The sequence below is a fragment of the Argentina silus genome (assembly GCF_951799395.1).
Source record: "Argentina silus genome assembly, chromosome: 3".
Lineage (NCBI taxonomy): Eukaryota > Metazoa > Chordata > Actinopteri > Argentiniformes > Argentinidae > Argentina > Argentina silus.
The window spans coordinates 31,459,117-31,485,282 of record NC_139657.1 but is presented as its reverse complement, the minus strand read 5'-3'; the positions used below and the strand labels follow the sequence as shown (position 1 = coordinate 31,485,282).

The 26,166-nt window shown below is 40.1% G+C and overlaps 4 pseudogenes across 4 annotated transcripts in view; all 4 read left to right on the top strand.

Annotated features, from left to right (window-relative positions):
- Window positions 1-7,854, top strand: part of LOC310801561 (cytochrome P450 3A27-like) — a 29,747-nt pseudogene extending 21,893 nt beyond the window's left edge. The window contains exons 6-10 of the transcript in view: window positions 3,372-3,499; window positions 3,622-3,697; window positions 3,934-4,094; window positions 7,218-7,437; window positions 7,641-7,854. The product of the transcript in view is annotated as a cytochrome P450 3A27-like (transcript). The remainder of the gene's footprint in view (window positions 1-3,371; window positions 3,500-3,621; window positions 3,698-3,933; window positions 4,095-7,217; window positions 7,438-7,640) is intronic.
- LOC310801560 (cytochrome P450 3A27-like) overlaps window positions 1-8,494 on the top strand; it is a 75,333-nt pseudogene extending 66,839 nt beyond the window's left edge. Inside the window, exon 15 of the transcript in view lies at window positions 8,378-8,494. The product of the transcript in view is annotated as a cytochrome P450 3A27-like (transcript). The remainder of the gene's footprint in view (window positions 1-8,377) is intronic.
- The window catches only part of LOC310802306 (cytochrome P450 3A27-like), a 230,779-nt pseudogene that overhangs the window by 112,092 nt on the left and 92,521 nt on the right, over window positions 1-26,166 (top strand). The gene's annotated exons all lie outside the window — the stretch shown is intronic.
- Window positions 8,502-26,166, top strand: part of LOC310801558 — a 70,073-nt pseudogene continuing 52,408 nt past the window's right edge. The window contains exon 1 of the transcript in view: window positions 8,502-8,515. The product of the transcript in view is annotated as an uncharacterized misc_RNA (transcript). The remainder of the gene's footprint in view (window positions 8,516-26,166) is intronic.

Here is a 26,166-nt window from a genome sequence, read left to right as displayed (position 1 = left end):
AAAATGTAATTAAAAAAATAAAGAAAAAAAGGGTTCTAAAAGGATTCTTTGGTTGAATAACTCTTATGGGTTCCATTTGCAGTGCCCTGCGTAAGTAATGGGACAAGCATTTTTTCTTCTTTTGCATTATGCAAATGTCCAAATTAAGCACTCATGTTTAGTATTTGGTCCCCAATCCTTTGTATGCAAAAGTGCAAAAGTCTGTGACCCATTGACCCAACCAGACGCTGGGTATCTTCTCTGGTAATGCTCTGCCAGACCTATATTGTAGCGATTGTTGTTTGTTTTTTTAGGATGTTTTGTCCTCCTCTTCAGCAAATTAAATGCATGTTCTATAGGATTCTATAGGATTCACTTTTTGGCCCTGAATAATTTCCTAGTTGCTATGGCAGTATGTTTTGGGTCATTGTCCTGCTGTATGGTGAAATGCCGTCCAATGAGTTTGGAGCAATTAACTTGTACTTGGACTGACAAGATGTTTCTGAACACTTCCGAATTCATCCTCATCAAAGGAGACGTGAGCCAGTTCCAGTGGAAGCCATACATGCCCAAGGCATAACACCCCCTCCCCCATATTTCACAGATGATGTGGTATGCTGTGAATATTGGGCAGTTCCTTTTTTTCTCCACACTTTCTCCGGTACATGTTTTTCCTGAACTCTGCAGGCTCTTTTAGGTACTTTTTAGCAAACCGTAACCTGGCCAGCCTGTTTTTGTGGCTGAGTAGTGGTTTGCACCTTGCAGTGTAGACTCTGTAGTTCTGCTGGTGAAGTCTTCTGCGGATGGTAGTCTCTGACTCATTGACGCCTACCTCCTGGAGAGTGTTCCTAATCTATGGGGCAGTTGTTGTTTTTTTTGTTTTTTTTTTAATTATGGTGAGCATTCTAAGGTTATCCACTGGAAGTCTTCCTTGCCATTTGCGATTTCTTAGCTCACCAGTGCTTTCTTTCCTTTTAATGAAGTTCCAAACTGTTGATGTTGGTAGGTTTAAGGTTTTAATGTTTCATTTTTTTCTGATATTTCAGCATCATAATGGCTTCCCTGACTTTCAATAACATCTCTTTGGTCCTCATGTTGACAAGACACCAATAGCAGACTGCACAAATTATGTGACGGAACACACCTGACGAACACACCTGTCAAGCCAATTGTCCCATCACTTTTGTGTAGCCTGAAATAGGGGGATTATGCATAAAAGTGTTGTAATTTCTGAATGATAAACCAATATGTACACAAATAACATCAAATAAAAGATGAGAATCTCTACGTTCTCATTTCAACTCCAAAAAGAAGAAAAAATGCTTCACTGTCCCATTACTTTCGCACGGTACTGTATAACCTTCTGTGGAAAAGGGTTCTACATGGAACCCAAAAGGTTTCTTCAAAGGGAGAGTGGAAGAAGAACCCTTTTTGGTTCTAGGTAGCACTTTTTTTCTAAGAGTGCAGGATCTGTGATGGGTCTGTCTGTCTCTATCTACGGTATATTCGCTTGAATGCCACAGCCTATTTGAGTATTGTTGCTGACCATGTGCATCCCTTCATGGCCACAATTGACCCATCTTCTAATGGCTACTTCCAGTATGATAATGTCAGCATGATAATGTCACAAAGCAAAAGTTGTCTTAAACTGGTTTCATGAACATGACAATGAGTTCAGTGTTCTTCAGTGGCCTTCCCAGGATCTGAATCCAATAGAACACCTTTGGGATGTGGTAGAACGGGAGATTCACATCTTGAAAGTGAACCTGAAAAATCTGCAGGAATTGAGTGATGCAATCATGTCATCATGGACCAGAATCTCAAAGGAATGTTTCCAACATCTTGTGGAATCAATGCCACGAAGAATTGAGGCTATCTTTGTTTTTGCTGGTCTGTAGGATCTATGATGGCCGTCAGCCCATCCTGTGTATCATGGACACAGCCATGATCAAAACCATCCTCATCAAGGAATGCAACTCCCTTTTCACTAACAGGAGGGTAATACGCTAAATTGAAGTTGTTGTATGGGGAAAAAAACATAAGGGCTCCTTAAATAGATAATATCATTGTTATTATAGCATTATTAATAGTATGTTAATCTTGCAGTTTATAATTATTATTATTTTTCTAGAATATCTATCTCAACAGGCCTCTGTATGACGCCGTGTTTATCGCTGAGGATGATGCATGGAGACGGATCCGCAGTGTCCTGTCTCCCTCCTTCACCAGTGGGCGGATCAAAGAGGTACAGTCCCATCTCTCCTCTCCTTCTTTCATTCATTCCTTTATACAACACAAATAAATGAATGACTGACAACTCTGACGCGCGCGCGCGTGTGTGTGTGTGTGTGTGTGTGTGTGTGTGAGAGTGTGTGTGTGATTTGTACTATGTGTATAGTGTGTATTCATTGTTGTTTGTTGTTGTGTGAAGCAGCAACTTTAATTAATTAATCCAAGACAAATTTTCATCCGGGACAATAAAGTATATTTGATCTTATCTTCGATAAGTTCAGTGGTCAGATGACAGAGTATAGAATAATAGTTCATCTTTGGAGTCACTTATTTTTTGACTATATACATAATGTATCCTGTATGGATGTATATTCTCAGGCTATATAAACATTAAAATAATTCCTGTTTCAAACATGATATTAATATATGTTTTGCACATATTAATCCACGTATCAATCATGATATTTTTCCATGTATCCTTCCCAACTCAGATGCTCAGGATCATGAAGCAGCACTCTGGTAATTTGGTCAGCAATCTGAAGAAGACGGCTGATAACGATGAGCCCATTGAACTAAAGGAGTGAGTATTTATCTCCGAGACGATAAGGTGAATTTGTAATTTCAGTGAACTCCCCCTTTAATTTTGTGGTTGTGATTCTGGTGGTCAGAGATTGTGTGGTTGTGTTCCAGGTTCTTTGGACCATACAGTATGGATGTGGTCGTCAGTACTTCATTCAGTGTCGACATCGACTCCCTCCACAACCCCTCCGACCCCTTTGTGACCAACATCAAGAAAATGCTCAAGTTTGACATCTTCAGCCCACTGTTCCTCACAGTCGGTACAACTGCCCCCATATAGCTTTCAGTCATTTTGTGCTTAATAAATGAAGCTATCGATTTTATTGATTAGACTGACATAAACCACACTGCCAATGGTTTGCGCTCTACTCATTTGACAAACACATGGGCCCTGTCCAGAACCAACCTCTAGTTCCTAAATGCTGGACACTTGGAGATCTGAGTGGATTGGATACAGAAGTGTCTAGGGATAGAGCCTAGGAGTTGTTTCTGGACAGGGCTGTGCATTGAATAGGATTGGAGTCACGTATCATGGTATTTCCTGTTCCTGTTTGTAACCGTGGCATTTCCTGTCCGTCCAGCATTCTTCCCCTTCATGGGTCCTGTTATGGCAAACATGGAGGTATCCCTATTCCCTGCCTCGGTCACAGATTTCTTCTACGCTGTCTTTCAGAAGATCAAGTCCAATCGCGTGTCTAGCACCAGGAAGGTATGTAAATATAACTGATCAAATATACGATCTTCAGCCAGTATTGTGTAATACAATTGTAGAGATTTGGTAGCATCTGGTAGTTCTCATGTGATTTTGATCTGACGTAAGCCTGCTTCCAGAGTCGGGTAGATTTCCTGCAGCTGATGATAGACTCACAGAAAGACAGCAACTCAAAGGGAGAGGAGCAGAGTAAAGGTGCCTGCCTTAAACACACACACACACACACACACACACACACACACACACACACACACACATACACACTGTATACTAGCATCTAACACACACACATACAGTACCTGCCTCAAACACCTATACCTACAAACACACCGTGGAAATACTCTACTTCGTCCCTTTCTCACACCTACCACCCCATTTCTCCCACTCTCCCTCTCCTCCCTCTCATTCTCCCCCTCTCTCCATCATCATAGGATTGAGTGACCATGAGATCTTGTCCCAGGCAATGATGTTCATCTTTGCTGGCTATGAGACCACCAGTAGCTCTCTGTCCTTCCTGGCCTACAATCTGGCAACCAACCCTCACATCATGACCAAGCTGCAGGAGGAGATAGACACTGTGTTTCCCAACAAGGTAACCCCTCTGCAGACTCCTATATAGTACTATTCATGTGGAACAGGAAATATGATAGTGACAGTGTTTTAGAGGGTACTGATGAGTGTGTAACCCCTGTGCACTGCAGACTCCTACAGATGGTTAGATAGGTGACAGTATTTTGCAGTGTGCTAATGTGTCTGTAGCATCCCTGTGCAGACCTCTGCCCAGTATTATTCATTTGAAACAGGAAGTAGATAGGTGTTGTTGGAATCTTCAGAATAGTTAAAAGGCCAGTACCTGAGGACCTGAGGGATCTACAGGGTATATACCTTAAAAGCATGTCTGACATGCAGTGGTGTGCATGACCATAGAGTGATTTCTAAACTAATACAAGTATCTTAAAATAAATTATAAAACTAACAGGTAATCAGTGCAGAGACTTGTGTGATATGTGCTCTCCATCTGACACGTGCTGCTGCATTTTGTATCATTTGCCAAGAGCTTTCTTTGGTCGACCAGACAGGAGAGTGTTACAGTAATCAAGGCTGCTAGTAATACAAGCATGCATTCGTCTCTCAGTGTCAGCCTGGGAGAGGAAAGGTTGCACCTTTACAGCTGTGTTCTGTAAAGGTCCATGTAATATTCAAGCTTTCTAAAAGCTTCCTAACGGTTGTAGTGACTATCTTTAATCGGTAGCGATCAGGGAACAAGATCCCTTATAATAAATCCCTTATGAATAAATATTTCATTTACGAACGCTGTTTTGGTTCGGAAAACACGCTTTTTAAAATGCAGTGTCCTACCTGACATTCGGTTTGCATATAAACATGTTGTTAGTGCCAGGGGTGTTCTAGGGGAGTAGACTGACCTTTCTCTGGTGGCTGCCTCTCCCAATCGTGTGCGCATGCAGAAACACAACAGCTAATGTCCAACACTGCAAGTTCATTTCGGGGGGATATATTATTATTAGGGAGGATGTTGTTGTTTGGACAACTTCAGACAGAATTTCTCCACGATGGCAGATTTCCGACAAACTTACTTACTCTTCTTTAAGTGATACAAATATGTTTTAGTCACATTCTTGATATGGGTTTCAAAATTAAGATCTGAGTCAATGGTGACACCTTGTTTTTTTGCCTGGTGCTTAGTGTTACTGTAAGTAGTGTCTTTAAGTGTGCAGACAGTTTCTCTCTTTCGGCTTTTGCTCGAATGACTAGTACCTCTGTCTTATCTTGGTTGAGCTGTATGAAGTTCTGTGACATCCATATTTCACCAGGAAATCAATCAAACTGAAATTGTTGGGTGATACAGAAATGTACAGCTGGGTGTCATCTTCGTAACTGCAGTAATTAATATTGTGCTTCCTGATGACACTGACGAGGAGTACAGGCCCTAAAATTCAACTTTGAGGAACCCCACAGGTGTGGTCACCAATGGGAAACAAAATGGCCAGTTAGGTTGGTCCTACACCAGTTAAGAACTGGACCAGAGAGGCCAACCCACTTCTCAAGTCTATCAATAAGGATATCATGGTCCACAGTATCAAAAGCTGCACTCAGGTCCAGCAGGACAAGGACAAAGAGCATTTTGGCATCAGCATTAATTAATTAATTCTAAGGTCATTAAGAACCTAGTTAATAACTTAACAACATAGTGCTATCTCAGTGCTATGATCGGCACAAAAGCCAGATTGGAACATGTCAAATGGGAATAAGGAGATTATTTAACAGTTTGAACACCTTTTTTTCAAGAATTATTATTTTTTTGCTTAAAAAGGGAAGGTTGGAGATTGGCCTAAAATCGCTATGGACTGAAGAGTCTAAGTTACTTTTCTTCAGGAGGGGTTTCACCATGGTAGTTTTAGGTGCAGATGAACAGACCCCCACTTTGCTGAGCATTTCTGTATGACCACTGCAAAAGAGTTCATAGTGCTTCCATGTGGTGGAAGGTGGGGTAAGTCATCAAACACATCTTCAGGTCTTGCCTGAGTGATCCTCCTCACCTAATATTGGTTCTCTTATCTCAGAAGTATGTTGCAAATTCCTCACATTTGTAGGTGGAGAGCAGATCACCAGGTGTCTTGTGGGCGGGATTTATAAGGCTGTCAATCGTTGAAAAGAGCACTGTTTGAGTTGTTATGATTCATTATCAATTTTGAGAAATGATCCCGTCTGTCTCGGCGTTTTTTTATTGCCTTATTAAAAGCAGAAAGATGCTCTCGAAGAATATCAAGGTGGACCTGCAGTTTTTGTCCGCTCAGACTTTCTGCAAATTCTTTTAAATTTGGCCACAGCCTTTTTCAGTTTGACTGGTGCTACAGAGTCGATAGTTGCCCTTAGTTTGGTGTTGAAGCTGGTTGCTAAATCATTATCACAGGAGGAAGCTGTTGATGGTGTACTATTCATATTCATATTCATCATGAAATTCTCATCTGCTCAGCGACATGGCTAGATAAATAATAGAGTGAAAATATATTTTTCCCCACTTCTAATAGACTGACATGCATTCATGTTTAGCCAGGTTTCAGATAAAAACATTACAGTGCAGCTTTCGCTCTGAGATAAGATCAATAAAGGTTTTGCCAGATAGGGACCTAATATTCAAAAGCACCATGGTAATGTTCTCTGGGCTGTTCGGTGCTGCCCGGCCACAGTTAATGGAATGGATACCAAGTTATTCACATTTGAACCACCTGACAGTTTTCTTGTAGTCTGTCGACTGTGATAGGAAATAATAGACTATAGCACATTCAGTATTCCAAGCAGTCAATCCACTAAAAGCAGCCCAGTTTAGTGGCATTTTGACTTCTGATTGATCCTTGTGTACATCTATCATTTACATTGTTCAGTGGAATCTAAATGTATTTTCTTCTAACTATCAAGATAACATTATTTAGCGATTTTTTGGTTTATTCATGTATAACAAAAAAGCAAGACACTATTACACATGTACATTGAAAGTAATGGCGTTCTGTATGCGGGTGTCATGAAATTAGGCTATGCAGATTAGAATAAGTATAGTACTGTGTTCATTTCCCCCCAAAAAAACACAAAAAACTAACAGCTCTTCAGATTTGCGACGAAAAAGAGTTAGTTCTGGGCTACGGCTACGTGAACGACCAATCACTAGTGCTCATGTGAGTGTAATATCCCTGTGCAGGCTCCTATCCAGTACGAGGCTCTGATGCAGATGGACTATCTAGACAGCGTGATCAACGAGTCTCTCAGGTTGTACCCCATCGACTTGAAAGAGTCGCCAAGAAATCTGTTGAGATCTGCGGCATCACCATCCCCAAGGGTATGGTCGTCATGATACCCATCTGGACCTTGCACCGTGACCCCGATGTGTGGGAAGACCCAGAGGAGTTCAAACCAGAGAGGTAATGGGCCACATCTTAACCACAACCACAATATCAATCACAACAGCAACGATAAGAGCAGTGTTCCACAAACAACCATAAAACAAACCTAAATGCGACGACCAAACACAAACAGGTTTCTTCAACCATGTATAACCATCATATTACTGTGATTTAATTGATATGTTCTTTAACCCCTCCTCCTCTGAACTCTCCGTGTGTAGGTTCAGTAAGGAGAACAAGGAGAGCATCGACCCATACACCTACATGCCGTTCGGGTTGGGCCCACGGAACTGTATCGGGATGCGATTCGCTCTGGTATTGATGAAACTGGCGATGGTGGAGATTCTACAGAGGTTCAACTTCACCGTCTGCAAAGAGACAGAGGTGAAACAAAATAATGATACAATGATTGTAAATATAATTTTGTACCTATGACTTTGTTGCGTTTCTATATGTAGCAGAGGTGATTTTGGAATCACACTCGGGTGATGAGGTAGCCCTGCCTGAGACATGTAAACTGAAGTGTCGCCCTCAGACCTTGAGGATGTCCTCTTGGCTTAATAGTAGCGTTTGTGTCTTCCACATGGGAGACCCGGGTTTGAACCCCCATACTACAATTCTGTACTTGCGTACTGCATGAGTATGTACTCCCCATTTAATTTCCCAGATTGCATTTTTCAGTACTAGGCGCCAATCATCCTCAGTATAGGCTACCTACTAAATGATGGAAGTGTGAGATTTAAAAAAAAGCTATTTGTATTTCTGCAAAACTCCCTCGAGACTTCATAATGTATGTCGACCCAAGAGAGGTTGTCCAGGAGTTTGAGTTTATTTGAATTTATAGTGCAATGCTACCCGAACGTAACAGTGACACTGTATTAGGTAACATTCATAGTGTAACGCTAACATCTGTTTTACTCATTCCTTCATACTTTAACTGTGTGTCAACTCTCACCAGATCCCCATTGAGATGGACCTACAGAACACTCTGATGCCCATACGGCCCATCAAACTCAAGCTGCTGTTCCGCTGCCAGGAGTCCAACGACAACCAGCTCAAAGCAGACAGCCAGTGATGAGGACATGCCCTGCTGCAGGTCTCTCAGTTATTATGTTACACATAGATCTAGGATCAGCCTCAACACTGGCTACTTTCAAAAATGGGCTTAAAAAAAAAAAGGGCTTCGCTTTTGCCTTAAATTGAAACTAAATTGGCGCTAATAATTGCACTGTGACCCTAAAATGCACTGTGACTTTTATTCTTTTTTTATGTCTTTTATGCGTTTTTATTCAAAAAAAATGTTCATGCTGTTTCCTTTTTATCTATTTTACGTAAAGCACTTTGAATTGCCTCTGTGTATGAAATGTGCTATATAAATAAACTTGCCTTGCCTTGCCTTGCCTCGCCTTGCCTCTGGGCTCTGCTGCTACTGTATGCTGCTCTCTTTGTATCTGTCTAATAGTGGAGGTCCAGGACTAGTTGTACAGAGACAGTTGTTGTCTGTCGTCTGCAGGGCAGGGATTTGCATGTGACTTGTGCATGTTTTGTACTCGTCTGGTAGTGGGTCTCTATCATCACGCTAAAAACGTGTGTATAATCACAAACTAAATCATAACATGAGAATGAACAACATGCCATCAAAACATGACAATAAATAGGTGTTAGATTAGATTCAACTTTATTGTCATTGTGCAGAGTACAAGTACAGAGACAACGAAATGCAGTTAGCGTCTAACCAGAAGTGCAAAAAAGCAGAAAAGTGCAATGTGAACAATATATACAGGTAGAGCAGTATAAGCAATATATGAGCAGTATAAGTAGTGCAGTATAAGCAGTATATGAGCAGTATAAGTAGTGCAGTATAAGCAATATATGTATTAACAGTAACATTATAAGCAGAATAAATATAGAATGCAGTATGAACAGTATAAGCAGTATATGAGCTGTATAAGTAGTGCAGTTACCAATGTATTGGGTCTATCTATGGGTATCGTAGTGCAGCAGTAGTCAAAATGTACCTGCATTTTATCGGTTGAAGTGCCATCTCATCTGTCATAAGATTTGACTTGTAAAACTGAAAAGTAGGATACAACTAATAGCCTAAATGTATAAACACAGACCACAACCAAAAAACAACATGGGAAAATCGTTTACGCATCCTCTGCAGCAGGAACAGTGCAGAGAAAAAGTATGTACAGTAAACCCCATAACTGAATACACTTCATACGCTTCAGCGCGACACAGAACGCCTATACTGCAACAAAGTAAAAAGATGAGACAGACACGTGTCTTCAATAACTTGCATGTTTAATCAAAATACAAGCATTCGGCACATCGTTAACTTGTAGGAAAGTTTAATCAGGTTTTATCAATTGTATTATTTTAAATGTGAAATAAATATCATCAGTGCAGAGGCTATAACACACTACAAAAGTCACATTAAATCACGGAAAGTAGGCTAGGCTAATTAACGGAACTATATGAATATACAGCCCGAGCCCAGTCCAGGGTTCTGAAAGCAACAAGTAACAAGTGTGCCCATCAACTGTCTAGATATTAGGCCTATACGTAACATTTAGTCCTCCACTTTATATCACAGGTAGTATAACGTTTAAAATGACTACAAAACAAAAGCAATATAGTCTACAGTGAACGGCGCATTGTCCATTTGTCATACATGTCCAAACAGACCTGCTCACTTGAATAGGAAAGTAGCGCGGCGGTTCGTTGCTTCAGCAAACCTCTCGATGACTTTACTGTTGAAATCCATCTGTCCCTGGATCAATGCATTTTCAATGGAAATCATGTCAAGGCCGTTCAGTCGCTGGTGTCTGTTCTGTTCTGACAGATGTATAATGTCTTTGAATCCAGCCGATGCCCACATAGTCTCCACCAAAAATCATACATGGGAAACAGAACAGCGCATGTTTCGAGGTGGTAGCGGTTAGCCATCTCTTTTTGTCAAACCATTCCTGTTGGCCCTAAACGTTTTATCTCCAACTTCTCTTCCAAAGGCAATGTACTAAACCGCATGGTCAACAAATAATCTACACGATTCATTGTGAAAACTTTAGCTAGCTAGCATTAGCGATAGACGTACAGTAGATGAACTGAATTGCTTTATGATTATTTCCTGTCATGTCAGACCACGTTAACGACATTAGCGTTTAATAGTTTTTCGCCACCTGTTGCTAGGCAGAATTCATACCCAATATAATTTGCGTGAGGTTTTTCCTGCTTACGCCAAACACGCTCACTTTGTTCCCCTCGCAACGATGGGGCAGAGTGCTCCGCTGCCCCACAGCAGAAAGACGGGACAGGGAGCGCAGTCCGCACACACTAGTAATTACTAGTAATTAGTAATTACTCCAAAAACAGCACTATACGGATTATGAGTCAAGTTTTATATATTTATACACACCAATTTCACCATTTAATCTATTTTGTATTAAATATAAAATACTTATTATTATTACTAATAAAAAATATGACTAATAATTGTTTCGTATTTGTAATGTACTTTATGAGACTTTATGTTTGTAATGTACTTTATAAAGAAAAAAACCCTGTATATCCCCAAATTTGATTCTATGCAATATGTTTTTTCAAATGTTGTATTTGTCTTGTAGGCTACTTTTGTGTAAGCCGTATATTGTGGGTAAAATGCACTATAAATTCAAATGAACTTAAACTTAAATGTGTATTGCAGTGGAATCCTAACTCGAGATCCGCGTGTAAATCGAATCAATTTCCCATTGACATGAATGCAAGATTTACGCGCGCGGATTTGGAGTTAGGATTCCACCCAAAATGCGTTGCCATTGGTATCATTATGACGTTGATATGTACACAGAATTGAGAATGTTCTGCAATAATACACAAAGTTCTTGAACTTTTAGTTCAGTGGCATAACGAGCTAAGACGCAACCTGAACCTGTGCAATCAGTATTACCAGAGTGAGATATAAAGAGATTATAACCGGAAGATTCGGCGCTTATACACAGCCTACTGACTGAGGTAGGCTAATGTAGGCCAGAGATGTAGTATAGTTGACATATAGTATAGTTTTATAACACTTGTATTTGTAAATACTTGAGACGGCATAGGCCGACTACCTTTACAGCATTTGGACAAGGGACGCGTAAAAATGTCACTGAGAGATATCTGTCACTAGGAGATGATATTCCCATTAAGTCGAATTCAGCGTTGGATATTTCTATATGCCTAAAAACTCACATCTTTAGAAAGGCCTTCCTTTAGGTCCTGTCCTCTTGTTGTTGTTAGTGTTTTGTTTGTGGTTTTGTTTGTGTGTCTATTGCACTCAACTGCACAGGCTTTGAAATTGTCGGCTACAAATGAAAAACACATTCCAAATCAAATATATTTTTTATTATTATTATGAGAGACCTAAATGCATGAATTGAATTAGGGCTATTTTAATTTTGCCGAGGTCTTCTGCTTATTAGCCTATAGGCTCCTACCTGTACCAGGCCGATTCCAGTTAATAAAATGTGCCCATTATATGGCCACTGATATTTGACCTGTTGGCCACAATTGCAGGCTATATTTCAAGGCGTGTCAACAAACATAGCCAGCCAACCCACACTGGAAGCTTTTGCTGACTCTAACATAGGCCTCTGACAGGACCAAGTCACTTCGAACCATTGCATCGAACGCTGATAAGAGTTGTTAGGCAGTGAATTACCATGATAGTCATTCCAAACCCATTATGACGCCAGCCGAACGCACATTATAGATAATAACATTTCTTTGCTGCCAATCGGTGTACTGGTATTTGTTGACTGATTCAGAAGGGCAAACTCAAAGATTGTTATCCCATTCTCATTTGGGGAATCTTTCTGACATTCCTGTTGCATTATAGTATGGGTGTGTGGAGATTATTTCAATCATTTTTGTTTGTGTTCTATCTACTGTAGGTGCATAAAAACAATGGAGGTGAAAATATATATGAGTATTGAGGATATCAGGAAGGAGCATGAGAGGATTAAGACAGAGAAGGCAGAGTTTGAGAAAAAGATAGAGGAATATGAGAAACAAAAGAGAAGGGACCAAAAAGTTAGGCAGAGGGAGGAGGAGATCCTGGTCAGAAAGGCAGAAAGACTGCAGGAGGACAGGAATGAGTTCAATAGGGAGAGGGAGGAGATGATAAGTGGGATCAAGATCCTCATGATGGAGAATGAGAAAGAGAAGGAGTCCTCAAAGGAGATACTTAGAAAGGCTGAGAAGGCAGAGGCAGAGTTAAATATGATGAGGAAGGAGAGCGTGAAAATCCAAAGAGACGGGCAGAAGGTGGAGCAAGAAATGCTCAGGATGTGGAAGGAGAAGGAGACATTTCTCAAGGCCAAGAAACAGATGGAGAAAGAGATGGAGAAAAATATGGTGGCAGTCAAGAGGAGAGAGGCCCTGGTGATGGAGGCCGAAGAAAGACTTAAACTGAGCAAGGAAAAAGAGAAGGAAGAGCAGGAGAAGGAGACCTCAAAGGAGATGCTTAGAAAGACAGAGAAGGTCGGAGCAGAGTTGCAAATGATAAAGAAGGAGTGGATGAAAATCAAAAGAGACGGGCAGAAGGTGGAGCAAGAAATGCTCGGGATGTGGAAGGAGAAGGAGACATTTCTCAAGGCCAAGAAACAGATGGAAAAAGAAATGGAGGCAGTCAAGAGGAGAGAGGCCCTGGTGATGGAGGCCGAAGAAAGACTTAAACTGAGCCAGGAAAAGGAGAAGCTAGAGCAGGAAAAGGAGACCTCAATGGAGATGCTTAGAAAGACAGAGAAGGTCAGAGCAGAGTTGAAAATGATAAAGAAGGAGTGGATGAAAATCAAAAGAGACGGGCAGGATGTGGAGCGAGAAATGCTCAAGATGTGGAAGGAGAAGGAGACATTTAAAAAGGATAAGAAACAGATGGAGAAAGAGATAGAGGCCATCAAGAGGAGAGAGGCCCTGGTGATGGTGGCTGAAGAAAGAGCGAAACAGAGTCTGGAAAAAGAGAAGCTAGAACAGGAGAGGGAGACATTGAAGAAGGTGAGCATGGTGACGATTAGAGAGATGGTAGAGAACCTATAGACTAAGTAGATGAAGGTGATTGTTGCTAGTTTTACTATAGCATTTAGTCCATGACCTTCAACTCTCAGTTGAATTTGTCCAATTCTTGTCTCACCTTGCACTCCCCTCTGATGTTACTTTTTTAATTTCAGATGAACGATGGCTCCAGATATGCCCCAACCCTCATGTTCTCGTTGAGAGCGACTCCTCTGATGGCTCAGCTGGTACACAATCAGGCAAACCAGGGGACGAGCCTTTCTGTCAAAAGCCTTGTTGATGTGGCCCTGGCTGAGAGCGTGTGGGGGTGCAGAGATAAGACAGGGGACTGCACATGCCGACACTGTTAGCCTGGAAACCTCAACGCAATTGGCTGCTATTTAGGGATACATAGCAAATCAATTTATATAGTTGTCTTAAGTTCAATAAATTAAGTTGAACATTAAATTAAATTGACTTCCTTTCTCTACCACTGTGACTGCTTGTGGCATTTATTATTATAGAAAGTCTTACTTGTGATGACCGTGTTGTATGTAGCTGAAGATGAATGTAGCTATTTTTTTAAGTCGCTCTGGATAAGAGCTTCTGCTAAATTACTCAAACGTAGGCCTAAAGTACATCCGTAAAATAATGTATCCATTTCCTGTTAACCATCTCTAAACCCTAGATGGCAGTATTTACTCTTACACCAGAAACGTGACCAGTTTCACGTGTGGATGCAGAAGAAATAGCCTCCCAATCTGTTTCTGCAAGGAACTTCTAATTTATGGATTCTGTACATTGTTTTATGTTGAGAGTCTTGTCAAGTCTGAATATCTTAGAATTGGGGTTTGTCCTCTACCTCCAAATATAAACGAGGACAATCCCTTTGTTTTTCATACAGGTACCACTATTGTATGTATTTCTATAATCTATGTTTCTATTACTTTACCATACTATGAAACTAATTGAATATGTTTTTAAGCGTCCAAAAAGCATTGATACCATTTCCAAGCACTCCAAGAATCATTTTGCGTTGCTGCTGCAGCAGCCGCGCAATGTCAACACTTTAGACACGCACTGGTGTAGCATGTAACATTAAAATCCATCAACTTCATATCACACCATTGATGATTGGTGAACTTGTTGGATCAGTTAAGGCCTGTGCCAGAAATCAGTAGACACACCAATCACACAATGGGACTATAACAGGCACATACAGTGCATTCTGAAAGTATTCAGACCCCTTCACTTTTTCCGTATTATGTTATGTTACAGCCTTATTCAAAAATAGATGAAATTATTTTTTTCCCTCATTAATCTACACACAATACGCAATAAGGTGCTTCAACAAAAAACGTAAAGGGTCTGAATACGTATGTAAAGGTGATATTTCAGTTTTTTATTTTCAATAAATTAGCAACAATTTCTAAAAACCTGTTTTTGCTTTGTCATTATGGGGTATTGTGTGTAGATTGATGAGGAAAAAGGCTGTAACATCACAAAATGTGGAAAAAGTGAAGGGGTATGAATACTTTCCGAGAGCACTGTATTTACATCTTGATTCACATAATCACACCTCGTACACACTTGCAAGTGATAGCAACGCCTATCACCTGTCCCAATAAAGGGATGCTACAAGCGCGCCATTTCATCCTTTCCACTCTTCACTCTCTGACTGTCTGAAGTGTACTGTAGTTGTGTTGTTGTAGCTGGGTACACCTCAGCCTATGATTCTCATGGGGCGTTAGTTTGAAAAGTGTACTGTAGTTGTGTTGTTGTAGCTGGCTACACCTCAGCCTATGATTCTCACGGGGCGTTAGGTTGAAAAGTGTACTGTAGTTGTGTTGTTGTAGCTGGCTACACCTCAGCCCATGATTCTCATGGGGCATTAGGTTGAAAAGTGTACTGTAGTTGTCTTGTTGTAGCTGGCTACACCTCAGCCTATGATTCTCACGGGGCGTTAGATTGTCTCTGATAGAATCTTACGGTTCAGCTCAACGACGATTTTCACCTTCTGAGCACCTGTTAACTCTCTGAGCTAGCAGGCTAACCTGTGAGCTCTCAATTCTTTGTTATTGTTGAACCCTAGCTCGACGATAATTCCTCAGGTTATTATTAGAACTTGCAAGGTCACATGTGTAGGCTACAGCTAGCACTTGGGACGGACGGCTAACTAAGTTACTTGTTGTTTCCGGACAGCTGAGAACCTTGGCTAGCTTTGACAAGGTAATATTGAGAAATATTAGCACCCTGTTTGCAGGAGGGTTGGTCAGCTTGTGTTTGTAGCCCTAGGACTACTGAGCACTTTCTAGTAATTAATAATTTACTAGCTAGTTACCTCGTATAATGATCTGGAACATACCAGTTCTCTCTGGTGTGGGACCACCATATCTAACTATGCGGGTACCAGTTCCCTGTGGTAGCACGTGGGTGTAGCAATGCTGAGGTGTGCTGATATTGTACCTGTTTGTTGCATAGTGCGCTGTATCTAAACTAACCCCACAACTAAGTCAACTAATAAACATGGGCTACGCATATCTTAAACATGCCTGTGTGTGTGTGTGTGTGTGTGTGTGTGTGTGTGTGTGCGTGCGTGCGTGCGTGCGTGCGTGCGTGCGTGCGTGCGTGCGTGCGTGCGTGCGTGTGTGCTTGCGTACATGTGTTTTTTCGGGGATGCAGAGAAAGTCTTCCAGCTGTTCCAATGAGTACATCCATCCATCCATCCATCCATACATAGACCTATGCATTTAATTCTGGTTTGTTTATAACTAAGAGGAAGACACATTTATCATCTGTTAGAAATTATTTTTATAAAAACAGTTTATTATTGCTATAATAAAAATACATTACTGCAGTGTGCTAAATTTACTAATGTGATGGCCTGTTGACAAATGAGCGATGGATCAAGCATTAGTCCCATAGTACGTTGAATTAATACATGGAGAGGTTAAGCCAGGTCATCAAGAAAGATGTTGCAACACACGCTTACACAAAGAGCTATAGTGGAATAGTACCAGGCTAGGGAGGATAGGCTAGGGAGGACATACCAGAGTAGGTGTCTTATCTCTTACAGAGTGCTGACTCCGCAGCTGGGATGAATGGTGTGATCAGCCCGTGAACAACAAGGGATGCCAAGTCTAAACCATGGTTCCTCCCCAACCAAATAGCCAATCACAATCATTTTGTATACTGTAAATACTTTGTTTGACTGTTTGAATGCATCCAATTTTGGAGGGTTGGTTACAGATTAACAGCTTGCTGACTGTGATTTTCATCGCCAAAAGTGGTCCTTGTACAAGCCTAGAATTCTGACATGTAAATAAATAGCTAAAAGTAAGAAGTAGTTTGTCTTCTCTTCAAATAAAGAACACGTTTTCTCACACATCAAAAACCACTAGTTATCATCAAAAAGGATGGTCACAGTTTGCTAAAAAAGAGTACCTAAAAAGCCTGCAGAGGTCTCGTAAAAGGTATTGTGGACAGATAAGATGAATATTATCATGGACTAGAGTGACAAAAGTTTGGAGAAAAAAGGATCTGCCCAAGATTTACAGCATACCACCTCATCTGTGAAACATGGTGCAGGGGGTGTTAGGTGTGGGCATGTATAGTTGCCATTAGAACTTGCTAACTTGTCTTAATTGATGATTGTACCTGCTGACGGCAGCAGCAGAATGTATTCTGAAGTGCACAGAAACATCTTGTCTGCTTGAGTGCAAGCAAATGCCTCCAAATGCATTGGATGGAGCCACACCATACAATAAAACAATGACCCAAAACACTGCCATAGCAACTAGTGGAAAGATCTTGATTGGCCAAGTCAACCTTCAGATTAAAATTCAATTGAACATGCATTACATTTCCCTAATGATAAGAATTTAGGCAAAAAGACCTCAAAACAAACAACAACTAAAGATGGCTGCAGTACAGGCCTAGCAGAGCATCACCAAAGAAGATGCCCAGCGTCTGGTGGGGTTAGTGGTTTGCAGACTTCAGGCAGTTATTGTCCACTAAATACTAGTGGATTGTCCACTAAATACTAAACATGACTGCTTCATTTGGACATTTGATAAGTCTGTCCCATTACTTTGGGGTACACTGAAATAGGGGGATTATGCATAAAAAGTGATCCAAACGTTTGATAAATCCGAACGTTTGATAAAGTTCTTCATAACGAACATCAGGGAGATGTGACCAGAGAGGTGGTGAGTGGATCCTGGCTATAAGGGCACACTCTTGCCAACACACATTCTGGTGTGACATGTGGGATGTCTTATTGATCTATGTTGCTTTGGCTGTCTCCATGTGTGGATCATTGTAATCAGGGGTGGGGCTGGCCTTTTAAACACCTGTGCTTTGTTTCATTCAGGGAAAACAAAGAGATTTTTAACATTTCTTTTAAAGAGACAACACACATTTTCTGCCATGCCTCTGTCAATTGATTTGGCTTTAATCAATGGTTTCTTCTTGATGTTGTGTACATGTTTTCATGCCAATGTCACCTTTCAGAGGAAATCAAGGAACCTATCCAGATCTGATGTCGTATTAGATGAGTCAAACCCTGTCAGAACATAGTTTGCTTTTGCTAGATTCTTTTCTTTTCTTTTGTCTAGTATTGGTATACATGGTCGAAATTATGCACTCATATTTAGTATTTGGTCGACAATACTTTGTATGCAATAACCGTCTGGGACCCATTGACCCCACCAGGTGCTGGGTATCTTCTCTGGTGATATTCTGCCAGGCCAGCCATCTTCAGTTTTTGAGGTGTTTTTGCCCAAAATCTTACCATCAGAAAATGAAATGCATGTTCAATAGGATTTAAATCCAAACATTGACATGGCCAGTCAAGAACTTTCCACTTTTTCGCCCTGAAAATCTCCCTAGCTCCAATGGCAGTATGTTTTGGGTCATTGTCTTACTGTATGATGAAGCGCCATCCAATGAATTTGGAAGCATTGCTTTTACTCGACCAGACAAGATATTTCTGTACACTTCAGAATATATTCTGCTGCTGCTGTCAGCAGTAACATCATCAATTATGATAAGTTAGCAAGTTCTAGTGGCAGCTATACATGCCCAAACCATAGCATCCCCTCCACCATGTTTCACAGATGAGATGGTATGCTGTAAACCTTGGGCAGATCCTTTTTTCTCCAAACTTTCCTCTTGCAATCACTCTGATAATATTCATCTTATCTGTCCACAAGACTTTTTTCCACAACTCTGCAGGCTTTTTAGGTACCTCTTAGCAAACTGTAACCTGACTATCCTTTTTAAGAATAACTAGTGGTTTGCATCTTGCAGTGAAGCCTCAGCCATTTGCGATTGCTGAGCTCATCAGTGCTTGATTTTGGCAAGTCTAAGGTTTTGACTATGTTTCAGATTTTTCAGCTTTCACCATTTGTCAATTCCTTTGCTATTGTAATGTATCTAACACCTTGTCCTTTGTTGGGAATGATATTTAAGGAGAGGGACAGCGAGATATTCTTTGAGTTTTGGGTTAGGCCCATCACGGGCATCATTCTCCCGCGTTGTCCTTGACGCACGTTAACGTATGGTTAAAACTTACAGACGTATGTTGTTTTAAATTGTGTTAAATTGGTTATTTTGTTGATACTCTATTCTCATTCTTCCTATGGGCATTAATGTGATGTTGTGCGCTCGATAAAGGTTCTGTTAATCAGGGCTGGCTCTAGCCATTTTGGTGCCCAAGCATTTTTCCTTCTTTTGCATTATCAAATGTCTAAATTAAGCACTCATGTTTAGTATTTGGTCCCCAATCCTTTGTATGCAAAGGTGCAAAAGTCTGTGACCCATTGACCCAACCAGACGCTGGGTATCTTCTCTGGTAATGCTCTGCCAGACCTATGTTGCAGTGACTGTTGTTGTTTTTTTAGGATGTTTTGCCCTAAGTCTCCTCTTGAGCAAATGAAATGCATGTTCTATAGGATTTAAATCTGGAGACTGACTTGGCCAGTCAACAACTTTCCACTTTTTGGCCCTGAAAAATTCCCTAGTTCCTATGGCAGTATGTTTTGGGTCATTGTCCTGCTGTATGATGAAATGCCGTCCAATGAGTTTGGAGCCATTTACTTGTACTTGGACTGACAAGATGTAAATAAATGATTCTCAATTATGGTGAGCATTCTTTGGTTATCCACTGGAAGTCTTCCTTGGCCTACTAGGTAATTTGCAATTTCTGAGCTCACCAGTGCTTTCTTTCCTTTTAATGAAGTTAAATGAAGTTCCAAACTGTTGATTTTGGTAGGTTTAAGGTTTTGGCTATGTTTATTTTTTTTCTGATATTTCAGCATCATAATGGCTTCCCTGACTTTTAATAACATCTCTTTGGTCCTCATGTTGACAAGACACCAATAGCAGACTGCACAAATTATGTGACGGAACACACCTGACGAACACACTTGTCAAGCCAATTGTCCTATCACTTTTGTGTAGCCTGAAATAGGGGGATTATGCATAAAAGTGTTGTAATTTCTGAATGATAAACCAATATGTACATCAAATAAAAAATAAAAATCTCTACGTTTTTATTTCAAATCCAAACAGAAGAAAAAATGCTTCACTGTCCCATTACTTACGCAGGGTACTGTATAACCTTCTGTGGAAAGGGTTCTACATGGAACCCAAAAGGTTTCTTCAAAGGGACAGTGGAAGAAGAACCCTTTTTGGTTCTAGGTAGCACTTTTTCAAAGAGTGCAGGATCTGTGATGGGTCTGTCTGTCTCTATCTACGGTATATTTGCTTGAATGCCACAGCCTATTTAAGTATTGTTGCTGACCATGTGCATCCCTTCATGGCCACAATTTACCCACCTTCTAATGGCTACTTCCAGCATGATAATGCACCATGTCACAAAGCAAAAGTCGTCTTAAACTGGTTTCATGAACATGACAATGAGTTCAGTGTTCTTCAGTGGCCTTCCTTGTCACCGGATCTGAATCCAATAGAACACCTTTGGGATGTGGCAAAACGGGAGATTCACATCTTGAAAGTGCACCTGAAAAATGTGCAGGAATTGCGTGATGCAATCATGTCATCATGGACCAGAATCTCAAAGGAATCAATGTCACGTAGAATTGAGGCTGTTTTGAGAGCAAAGGGAGGCTCTACCCAGTATTAGTATAGTGTTCCTAATAAAGTGTTGGGTGAGTGTATATCTAACTATCTTTGTTTTTGCTGGTCTGTAGGATCTATGATGGCCGTCAGCCCGTCCTGTGTATCATGGACACAGCCATGATCAAAACCATCCTCATCAAGGAATGCTACTCCCTTTTCACTAACAGGAGGGTAATACGCTAAATTGAAGTTGTTGTATGGGGAAAAAAACATAAGGGCTTATTAAATAGATAATATCATTGTTATTATAGCATTATTAATATTCGGTTAATTTTGCAGTATATAATCATTGTTATTTTTCTAGAATTTCTATCTCAACGGGCCTCTGTATGACGCCGTGTTTATCGCTGAGGATGATACATGGAGACGGATCCGCAGTGTCCTGTCTCCCTCCTTCACCAGTGGGCGGATCAAAGAGGTACAGTCCCATCTCTCCTCTCCTTCTTTTATTCATTCCAACAACACAAATAAATGAATGACTAACAACTCTGACGTGTGTGTGTGTGTGTTTATGTGATTTGTACTATGTGTATAGTGTGTATTCATTGTTGTTTGTTGTTGTGTGAAGCAGCAACTTTAATTGTCCAAGACAAATTTCCATCCGGGACAATAAAGTATATTTAATCTTATCTTAGATAAGTTCAGTGGTCAGATGACAGAGTATAGAATAATAGTTCATCTTTGGAGTCACTTATTCCTTGACTATATACATAATGTATCCTGTATGAATGTATATTCTCAGGCTATATAAACATTAAAATAATTCCTGTTTCAAACATGATATTAACCCATGTTTTGCACATATTAATCCATGTATCAATCATCATATTTTTCCATGTATCCTTCCCAACTCAGATGTTCGGGATCATGAAGCAGCACTCTGGTAATTTGGTCAGCAATCTGAAGAAGACGGCCGATAACGAAGAGCCCATTGAACTAAAAGAGTGAGTATTTCTCTCCGAGAAGATAAGGTGAATTTGTAATTTCAGTGAACTCCCCCTTTAATTTTGTGGTTGTGGTTCTGGTGGTCAAAGATTGTGTGGTTGTGTTCCAGGTTCTTTGGACCATACAGTATGGATAAGGTCGTCAGCACTTCATTCAGTGTCGACATCGACTCCCTCCACAACCCCTCTGACCCCTTTGTGACCAACATCAAGAAAATGCTCAAGTTTGACATCTTCAGCCCACTGTTCCTCACAGTCGGTACAACTGCCCCCATATAGCTTTCAGTCTAAATCATTTTGTGCTCAATAAATGAAGCTATCGAATTCATTGATTAGACTGACATACACTGTGGAAACACTCTATGAGACCACCAGTAGCTCTCTGTCCTTCCTGGCCTACAATCTGGCAACCAGCCCTCACATCATGACCAAGCTGCAGGAGGAGATAGACACTGTGTTTCCCAACAAGGTAACCCCTCTGCAGACTCCTATATAGTACTATTCATGTGGAACAGGAAATATGATAGTGACAGTATTTTAGAGGGTACTGATGAGTGTGTAACCCCTGTGCACTGCAGACTCCTACAGTATCTATTACTATTGCTTTGGAACAGATGGTTAGATAGGTGACAGTATTTTGCAGTATGCTAATGTGTCTGTAGCATCCCTGTGCAGACTTCTGCCCAGTGCTATTCATTTGAAACAGGAAGTAGATAGGTGTTGTTGGAATCTTCAGAATAGTTAAAAGGCCAGTACCTGAGGACCTGAGGGATCTACAGGGTATATACCTTAAAAGCATGTCTGACATGCAGTGGTGTGCGTGACCATAGAGTGATTTCTAAACTAATACAATCATCTTAAAATAAATTATAAAACTAACAGGTTATCAGTGCAGAGACTTGTATGATATGTGCTCTCCATCTGACTCGTGCTGCTGCATTCTGTATCATTTGCCAAGAGCTTTCTTTGGTCGACCAGACAGGAGAGTGTTACAGTAATCAAGGCTGCTAGTAATACAAGCATGCATTCGTCTCTCAGTGTCAGCCTGGGAGAGGAAAGGTTGCACCTTTACAGCTGTGTTCTGTAAAGGTCCATGTAATATTCAACCTTTTTAAAAGCTTCCTAAAGGTTGTAATGACTATCTTTAATCGGTAGCGATCAGGGAACGAGATCCCTTGAAATAAATATTTCATTTACAAACGCTGTTTTGGTTCGGAAAACACGCTTTTTAAAATGGAGTGTCCTACCTGGACACTCGGTTTGCATATAAACATGTTGTTACTGCCAGGGGTGTTCTAGGGGAGTGGACTCACCTTTCTGTCTCTGAGGGCTGCCTCTTCCAATCGTGTGCGCATGCAGAAACACAACAGCTAATGTCCAACACTGCAAGTTCATTTCGGGGGGTTATATTATTATAAGGGAGGATGTTGTCGTTTGGACAACTTCAGACAGAATTTCTCCACGATGGCAGATTTCCGACAAACTTACTTACTCTTCTTTAAGTGATACAAATATGTTTTAGTCACATTCTTGATATGGGTTTCAAAATTAAGATCTGAGTCAATGGTGACACCTCTGTTTTTTGCCTGGTGCTTAGTGTTACTGTAAGTAGAAGTGTCTTTAAGTATGCAGACAGTTTCTCTCTTTCGGTTTTTGCTCCAATGACTAGTTCTGTGACATCCATATGTCCGCAATGCATTTCACCAGGAAATCAATCAAACTGTTTGACTGGTGCTACAGAGTCGATAGTTGCCCTTAGTTTGGTGTTGAAGCTGGTTACTAAATCATTATCACAGGAGGAAGCTGTTGATGGTGTACTATTCATATTCATCATCATGAATCTCATCTGCTCAGCGACATGGCTAGATAAAGAGGATGCAACAGGAGTAAGACCCTTTGTAATCACTAGGTCCAGGGTGTGGCAGTGGTTATGGGTGAGCCCAGTAACTCACTGAATAAAGTCCGTAGAATTCAAGAGATTCATCAAATCCATGGCTGTCGAGTCAGTCTCATTGTCCACATGTAGGTTAAAATCACCAATGATAATAATCTTAGCATAATTTGAATGAAAGGTAGATGGGCCTTGGATGAAACCGTGATCTTTACATTTCTCATCCTTGTCATCAGGTGTCTTTATCACTCATTACTGTGCAACAGGAGGCTGATGGAGGTAGAAATGGGAGGACAGCTCATTGTAATTAGAGCTTGACAGATATATCTGATATTGGCCTTAAAGAAATATCTGAAGAGTTATTCACCATGTTATATATAATATAGAGGAAACTGGACAGCACTTATTATGGATCATTTAACACAATTACACATGACACAACTGTGTTAACAGAGACACAATACGTCCTGCTCCTGTACATGTTTGTATATACTGTACATTTTCCCCTATGTCTGCTAAGGGCTTCACTGCTTTTTCCACTGTTTATGTGGCACATAGGATATTTATATGTAATTGGCCACTTACGTAAATGGGCGATTCTTAGACTACGGGCACTTTCATGTCCTTTGATCATATTTTATAAAAAAAAAAAAAAAAAAGGGAATATTCACACTTTCATAGTTATCTTTACAATGAAAGTACTTTAGGAACTTTTTACCGGTAGTCTATGATGATTTTTTCACCTTTTTCAACATCGTTATAGATGCAAATATTGCTGTTTTGTGCCTGTCCCACACCCAGACTTCTGATCTTCAATAATGAAAATGAAGTGTAAAAAAATGATTTATCTATTTTTTTTAAATGTGACTGAATAAAGTATCAGTAAAATAATCAACACATAATTGGGGTATTTAAGGTCAAACAACTATTTATGTGATTTTATATACAAAATGTAGTTGTCCCACAGTATTGCCATCATTTCCACCACAACACTGTAATGTCCCTTTAAAAGGTTTGTGTGAAAGATGGTTTGGGTAGTTTCTATGGAGATGAACAGTTACATCACAGCACATGTCTGATATGGAGGATATTTTGGATTTCTTCACCAACTTTTGAAGAAAACTCAAGGTAAATATTGCTTGAAATGAAAATATTTTTATTGTATGTCATTTCCAAACATGACGTAACATCAATTGAGTTTGTAAATAAATCGATTTTTTAACGTACATAGATGTATTTTGCATGCATGAAATGCTAGGTACCAATTCATAGCTAATCTGTGATGCTAGCTTGGATTTTTTTACAAAATACTGTAAGAATGTCATTTCCACCTCCGTCATTTCCAACACATTACCTTCTTGGGTGGAAATGACAAAGGTGAGGTTGAAATTACATTTATGCTTACAAGGTGCAATTCATAGATTGTGAGGCTACATATGTGTAATTTATTTATTAAAATGTACAATGTTAATGTTTTATTCAAATGCATATTTGTTGAAATGCATTTTCATCTATTTTTAAGATGCCACGGACCTCTCTGCAGAAAGGTCTCAGGCCTATAGGGACAGAATAAAAGAGGACCCTGTCAAATATGAAGAGCGACTGAAAAGAGACAGGGAGAGATACCTGAGGAAAAAAGAAAGAGGGGTTGACCCAGAAATGACCCAGAAATGACCCAGTCATTTCCACCACCTCATACCTTTTTTAAAAAATAGTTACAAAATTCTAATCACTCATTAAAAACTTCTGCATAGTTTATGGGATAATGTTCCACTTAATGTAATAACACAAGTAGTTATTTCCTGAAATGTATCTAACCAATCCAATATTATATTTCAGGTTGTGGTTGATGTAAGCTTTGTGTTTGGTCCTCATCTCAATTAATTTACCTAATCCACAAATGTATGGTAATTGCAATATAGGTATAAACTGGTAAAACTATGTGTGAAAGTGGTCTTACACTGTTGAGAAATTATGTATATCATACTTTTTTTAAATAATAATCAAATGTTTACATATGATGGAAATTACATTTGTTCAATGCGGGTCGGACAATATGTAAAAAAAAACATCAATTTGTCTTGTAATGTTAGTGCGTTCTCTTATGGATCATGAAACTAGACTACTTATATTAACCTATTAGACTGTGACAATTAGGTTTGAACATTTTTTTTCCCCTCAAGTTCACAAGGCCAAAAGTGCCTGTAGTTGAAGAATCGCCCAAATGTGTTATTTTATATGTATGCACTTTATCTTGCATGTTTACAGACTCCCCCCATTCAATTTCACGCATTTCTATTTGGAGTATAAAAGGCACTAGATCACCTGCGGGTATATAAGCTGTGGCTTGCGCTGCGTTCTTCAGTTGGCAGTTAATACCTGTAAAGACTGAGGACCAGACGACTCACTAGTGTGTTTTCCATTTATTCTTAAGCATAAGCATTAATACAGTTTGTCATTAATGTAGGCTTTCTATTTAGTGTACCGTTATGCATAGTAGCATATGAAGTTTGTAGTCTGTTAGCGGTAATTGCGCTAGCTTGGTATCCTAAACGAGGACGAGTTAGCACTAGCTTGCCGTTTACGATGAGTGGTTGTTGTCAAATGACACTTGACAAAACATGTCGAAGGGAGTCTGGTGTAACGTTTGCCTGACTCCACTGATACAGATGTATGTGTAGGATTTAATGTTAGAGTGTTTTGTAGTTTACATTTTCTTTGTTTTTCTTCGTT